Consider the following 7,353-nt stretch of genomic DNA (forward strand, 5'->3'; position numbering starts at 1 on the left):
TGCCATATGACCCAGCAATCCCACTTCTGGGCATACACACTGAGGAAACCAGATCTGAAAGAGACACGTGTACCCCAATGTTCATCGCAGCACTGTTTATAATTGCCAGGACATGGAAGCAACCTAGATGCCCATCAGCAGATGAATGGATAAGGAAGCTGTGGTACATATACACCATGGAATATTACTCAGCCATTAAAAAGAATTCATTTGAATCAGTCCTAATGAGATGGATGAAACTGGAGGCCATTATACAGAGTGAAGTAAGCCAGAAAGATAAAGAACATTACAGCATACTAACACATATATATGGAATTTAGAAAGATGGTAACGACAACCCTATATGCAAAACAGAAAAAGAGACACAGAAATACAGAACAGACTTTTGAACTCTGTGGGAGAAGGGGAGGGTGGGATGTTTCAAAAGAACAGCATGTATACTATCTATGGTGAAACAGATCACCAGCCCAGGTGGGATGCATGAGACAAGTGCTCGGGGCTGGTGTACTGGGAAGACCCAGAGGAATCGGGTGGAGAGGGAGATGGGAGGGGGGATCGGGATGGGGAATACGTGTAAATCTATGGCTGATTCATATCAATGTATGACAAAACCCACTGAAATGTTGTGAGGTAATTAGCCTCCAACTAAAAAAAAAAAAAAAAGAATTCATTTGAATCAGTTCTAATGAGATGGATGAAACTGGAGCCCATATACAGAGTGAAGTAAGCCAGAAAGATAAAGACCAATACAGTATACTAATGCATATATATGGAATTTAGAAAGATGGTAACGATAACCCTATATGCAAAACAGAAAAAGAGACACAGATGTACAGAACAGACTTTTGGACTCTGTGGGAGAAGGCGAGGGTGGGATGTTCTGAGAGAATAGCATTGAAACAAGTATACTATCAAGGGTGAAACAGATCACCAGCCCAGGTTGGATGCATGAGACAAGTGCTCAGGGCTGGTGCACTGGGAAGACCCAGAGGGATCGGATGGGGAGGGAGGCGGGAGAGGGGATCGGGATGGGGAACACATGTAAATCCATGGCTGATTCGTGTCAATGTATGGCAAAAACCACTACGATATTGTAAAGTAATTAGCCTCCAACTAATAAAAATAAATGGAAAAAAAAAAAGATCTAGTCTTAATATTGCTGGCTTAGACTCTTTTTTTTTTTCTCTTTTTTGCAGCCCCCTGAAACAGTAGGCAGACTGGGTGCCCAGAGCCCTGGCTTTGCTATTGTAGCATCCTTCCCTACTCATGGTTAATTGCTTTCAGGTTGGCCAGAGTTCCTTCTAAAGTCCAGCCAGCCTTCACAGTCCTTGCCAGTCCTGGGCAGGAAGCAGAGAACAGGCCAAACCTTGGGCTTTGGCCTCATGCCTGCAGCATGTGGGCCACCTGGGCTCCTGCCAGCAGATTTCAGTAGAGCAAAGGCTAGACCTTCCTCAGGAAGCCCCAGGGCCACAGATCTGAACCTGTATTCTTCCCACGTGTTGAAAGAGTGAAATCATGCTTCTCATGCAAACATAAAATGAACACATGTCAAAGATTTTATTTAACGCACTAATTGAATGAGGCACTGGTAAGATGTAACTGTTTCAAAGGAGAAGTCAAAAGACCACAAGTTTGTATGGTATAAAGGAATGTTGACATAATTTTTTTTATGGATTTGGATCTTACTTTATTATTGCTCTTAGGGGGCTCCAGAATTTATTTACTTGTCTTTGCTATCCCTTATTTACAATTTTCAGAGGGGCTTCTCAGGTGGCTCAGTGGTAAAGAATCCACCTATAATGCAGGAGACGTGGAGATGTTTGATTCTTGGGTTGGGAATGTCCCCTGGAGAAGGGCATGGCAACCCACTCCAGTATTCTTGCCTGGAAAATCTCATGGACAGAGGAGCCTGGGGGGCTATAGTCCCCCACGGGTTGCAAAGAGTCAGACACAACTGAGCAACTAAACAATAACAAAATAGCTCAAAAGGCAATGGAAGGCACAGAGCTCTCATAGCATCAGATAATGAGATGATTCCAGCATCCCACTGGAAGGCAGTAATCTTTTTTGCTTGTTCCAAAGTCTAACATGTTTCCTCACCCTTGAATGCCTTTCTTGTTTATCTTTTCCATTTCTTGGTTTCTAGGAGAGAGTTTTCCCTCTTTGTCAGGAAAGCTAGGCAAGCCTGGGATTAAGATCTCTATTCTATATTTCCTGGGCATGTGGCCTCACTGAGATCACTTCTTCCCTGAGTCCATGTATGGATATGAGGATTAAAGTGCCTGGCACACAGATGTAAACAGAAACAAACCATTACCAGCAACTTACTCTGTGTGGGATGTGGATCCAAATTTAATGTTGTCACACCTATCACTACTCCTATTTTAGAGACATGGAAACTGAGACCCTGGGTATTTAAGAGATTGACCCAGAGTCGTGCTGTGGGGTCATGTGGTGGAGTGGGAATTCACACCCAGGCCGGCGGGCTGTGCTGTCATAACTCAGCCAGCACTCAGGAAGTGAAGGTGCCACAGAACGGCTTAGTTTCTTTAATCTAACCACATCCTGACGTGAGTGAGTTGCCAGTTACCCTATAAAGCCAGCTGTGGAATTGGTGGTCATGCCTCACTCTTTGGTTGCTCTCTACCCCTGTTTGGCACTGGGGTGGGTGCTATATGTCCCACTGCCCTTCCTGGGACCCAGTGTCAAGACCCTCATAACTGCTTGTGTTGTTGTTTTTACTTTGTATTGAAACCTTACATAAAACTTGTAGAAATATGCACAGTTCAATGAATTTTCACAAAGCGAATGTATATGCTTGTAAGCAGCCAATCAAGAAACAGAACATGACAGGCACCCCAGAAACTAGCTGGTGCAGTGTGCCAGTCTGTACCCCAGGGGTGACTACCACCCAAACTGGTAACACCATAGTGCAACCTGCCTTTGATCCTTATGTAAAAGCAGTCATATAGTCTGCATTCTTTTGTGTCTAGCTTCTTCTGCTCAATATTCTGTTTATGAGATTCATTTGTATTGTATATAGCTTCAGTTTGTTCATTCTCATTGCTGTGTGAAAATACAATCTTTTTTCCATTTTCTGATTGATAGACATTTTGGTAGTTTATGGTTCCAGCACATACCTTTTGGCACATGGAGGTACATATTTTGTGGCGTCTACTTAGCTTTTAAAAGAAAAGTTGTGAATTGTTTGGCCAAGATAGTTTCTTAACAGCTGCATAGCCTACTTCTCCATTGCTACAATCAGCATGTTTTCTTTTTTTCTTTTCTTCTTTCAGGTCAAGTGTGCTGGCCCATCTGCAGCCCCCTTGATGTGTGCTGAGCACTGCTTAACTATTAAAACACATGTTTTAACACATGTGTTCACTAGTTCCTTATACCCATCCCGGTTCATGGAGGTGTGTGAACATCAGGACCAAGGCCACCTGACAATCACAGGGGGACCTGAGATCAGCTTAGCAACCAGTGACCCCAGGAACTTCTCCCTTCAGGTAATTGGGTAATTTTCCTCCCCTCCTGGGCAGTGATTTCTACTCCCTGCTCTTCTTTATTCCTTGATGGGAAACCTATTTCTAGTTGTCTTCCCTGTCCTCCTTCATCCCTGAAATGGATACACAGCACTTCTCCCCTAATCTATCCTTTTTAGGGCTCACCTCCACCACCTCATCTCCTTTTTCTTCTCTGCTCTCACTGGGAGCTGCCCTGGGAAGCATCTTTATTTTCACCCATATTCCTCTTTCTGCCCCAGAGCACGAGTCCTGTCTTTCTCACAGCTGTTTTGATTACTACTGTTTCCACTTCATCCCCTTTCCCCTCAGGCCAATTTAATAATTTCCTTACCTGTAAATATGTGTTTTTTTTTTTTTTTCTGGGCAGTCACCCTCCTTTCCCTGAAGTGTTCCAGTCTCTGACCAGTGCTTCCTGTCAGCAAGGCAGTAGTCCATAGTTGTGGATGAGAAGGCAGGTCAAAGAGATATACAGTGACTTAGTAAACTATAAATATCAGTAGAATATGACAAGCAACTAGAAAAGAAGAACAGGAATCTGCTGGTTATAATGGACAAAAGAGCAGCCAAGCTGGGCCTTCAGATTTAGTGCTGAACTTCTTATAACAAGGACAGCAAAAGAAACCAGAGATTATAGAATTGCTGTTATTAAGAAAAAATATGAAAATAGATAAAGCATGAAAAATAATAATTGTGATATTTGTGAAGAATGAAGTGTGATATTCATTATTCTATCTCCCAAGTCTTATACATAGTAGGTGCTCAATAAATATTTACTTAAGGGATATGTTAATAAAGTAAAATCACTTTCAACTGCTGGCCAATAGTATACAGTGAGTACTTACTATGTGATAAGCAAATGATAATCTGTGCCCCTCAGCAGCCACACAGGAGGGCATTATGGTTCCCTTTACTTGCAGATGTGGAAGCCAAGTGTGAGAATAACTTTAAGGCCATAGTTCTTTCGCATCCTGATGATTTATATTCAAGTGCCCTGTCTGGAGCTAATCAGCTTCAGCACTAAGGAATCTGAAATTGTAGAACAAATGAGCATCTGTGAGTATTTTCATTTTGCTAGACAGTAAAACCAATTCATACTGGCTTTTTACTTCTGGTCCCTGGCCGGAAACCAAGGCAGGCGGCCCTCCCCTCTGCTGGCAGCGGCTGGACTGCACAGCTGATAAACCTTCTCCGTGTTTGCTCCCTAGTGGCAGATGTGGGGATAGCAGGGCTTTCTCCCAGCTTGTTGCAGGAGCATCTTCAAGGAGAATGAGGCCTGGGTCCACCTCTTGGCTCTTCTGCCGATTGAGAGGGTGGTGTATTACCCAAACCTCCGACTTGGACCTGTGCTCTGACAAATCTAAATGTCTTAGTAAAGACTGTTGAAATTGCTTGCTGTCCTGGCAGATTTATTCTGTGTGGTCACTTGACTAGGGTGGAAGCAGCATGGAGGAGCTAAAGACCTATTTTAAAAGCACTGGAAGAGAAGTTGGGCAACCTGGGTTCTAGTTCCAGGAGGGCCACCTACCAGAACAGCAAGTACCCTCTCTTTATCTGTTTCCCCTTTTGCAAAATCAGGCACCTGCAAATCCCGTTAAAGATGTCCCTGCATCAGGTTCCTTTCTCAGCCCTCAGTTTCTTACTCCAAACCTCGTTCCCACCCTCCCGTTTGCTGTCTCTGAGCTGCTGACCTCCTGTGGTGGGACAACTTTACCAGATGCCACCTATTCTTCCTGATCCTGAACACGACCTCAGAACCTTTGTATGAGGTCTCCAGGCCCACAGAAACCGAGACTTGGAATCGGATGGCTCAGAAAGTAAACTGGGTTGTATTTCTTGGCATTCAGGCTCACCTGCTTTCTAGCCCCTGAAAGACCCGACTCGGGATGTAGAAAGAGAGAAGCAGCAGAAACCAAGAGCTTATATGGGGTTTTGTTTGTCACTGAAGATGGAGTCTGATGTAATAACAGACCTTTGCACAATGTGGTATTTACCAAGCGCTCTGTCACTCACATGGCCACAATGTGGTAGGTGCTTAGTTAAGATGGAAAAGGCATTAAATCTGTACAACATACTTTGAGATAGACAAACAGACCACATTCACACAACTCTTATTACAGAATATTATAATTTTTCTATTTTATTATTAATCATTGTTAATCTCTGTGCCTAATTTATAAATTAATCTTTACCACATGTATGTGTATTATATATAGGAAAGAGCATTTCACATTTAGGGTTTAGTACTATCCAAGTTTTCAGGCATCCAGTAGGGATGGTGCATCATTTCCTCAGGATAAAGGGGAACTAGTGCCAGGTGGCTCAGTGGTAAAGAATCCACCTGTAATGCAAGAGATGAGGTTTTGATTCTTTGATCAGAAAGATCCTTTGGAGAAGGAAATGGCAACCCACTCTAGTGTTCTTGCCTGGGAAATCTCATGGCCAGAGGAGCCTGATGAGCCACAGTCCATGGGGTTGCAAAGACTTGGACATGACTGAGCAACAACAGCAAGTGTAGTGCAATGTAATCATAACTACTTGGTGATGGTGTCTCAGGGGGGTTATAAAGGCATGCGGGCTTGTGGCTTTGTTCACTAAGTCGCCTGGACAACATTTGGCAAGAACTTTTGATGCTCTGATGGGGCTCATTTTTTTGTCACAGAGGAAGTGCCCACACATCCCTGTTGTCCTTGGCACCGTTGCCCGGCATTCTTGTCTCTTCCTCTCAGTGTAGACCCTTGGGCTACACTAAATCATACTCCTACTCAGCTCAACATTGCATCTGGCAAAATCACTGAAGTCATCAGTAAGAGAGACATTTCACACAAATGTGACTGCTCTGTGGTAAGGGATTCGAGGAGCCAGGACCTGCAGCACAGGATGGAGCGTCACTGGTCCCAACATCTGTAGATGAGCCTCAGGTGGGAACCTTACTCAACACAGCACCAGGGGCACCTATTTTGTCATTGTAAAGCAGCAAATTCATAGATACCAGCCACGTTTTATAAACAAGTAACCACAATACAGGTATAATCTAGGTGCCACATCCAGCACCCTGGGAGGAAATAATCAGCCCCCTGAAGGGTGGAAGACCTGTAGTTAGTGCAAACGCTTGGTCTTGACAGACATTAATAAACATTTTCATTATATTGTCAAATAACTTGAGGTTCAGGGAAATAATTCAAATGGAATCTTCTAGAAGAACATAAACTACAGTATAATTTTAGGGTCATATATTAATTCAGGCTATTAATTCAGGAAAAAGTAAGAGAATCACTTGAAAATTATGTGGAACAAATAATTGGAAAAATGTATACGTTTTCCAAGTCTATCCAAGACCTCTGAGGATAACTTGGTTGCCAAATAATTTAATTTGCTGTTTTATACTCAGGCAGTCTTTGTCAAACTCCAGGAGATAGTGAAGGGCAGGAAGGCCTGGTGTGTGGCAGACCATGGAGTGGCCAAAGGCTTGGACACGACTTAACGACTGAACGACAGCCTCAGTCAGGGCTTCTGTTGGAATGTCCAAGTGAGCTGAGCCAACCCTCTGCACTTTGATGCAGGGTCAATAACTTCTTCACCTCCTCATTCCTGATTCTTCAGTCAGAGTATTTCAATTTGTTTCAAGACAACCACTGTTGATATTTCTAGGCATTTCATCTGGGGCCACAATCCAGTGCTAACACCCATATCTAACTTTTTTATTCTTTGTTCTTGATTAAGAGATTTTAGGAGCATAATCCCTGGCATGTTGCAGTCCATGGGGTCGCAAAGAATAGGACACAACTGAGCAATTGAACAACAATAGCAACAAAGGAGCATAATAGCT

General features: G+C 43.3%; 1 long non-coding RNA gene across 1 annotated transcript in view; it reads left to right on the forward strand.

The window, feature by feature from the left end:
• The window catches only part of LOC133066264 (uncharacterized), a 144,622-nt gene extending 141,158 nt beyond the window's left edge, over positions 1–3,464 (forward strand). The window contains exon 4 of the long non-coding RNA XR_009695110.1: positions 3,297–3,464. This is a non-coding gene — a long non-coding RNA (uncharacterized LOC133066264). The remainder of the gene's footprint in view (positions 1–3,296) is intronic.
• The last annotated feature ends 3,889 nt before the right edge of the window (positions 3,465–7,353 follow it).

This window comes from Dama dama, chromosome 12, assembly GCF_033118175.1.
Source record: "Dama dama isolate Ldn47 chromosome 12, ASM3311817v1, whole genome shotgun sequence".
Taxonomy (NCBI): Eukaryota; Metazoa; Chordata; class Mammalia; order Artiodactyla; family Cervidae; genus Dama; species Dama dama.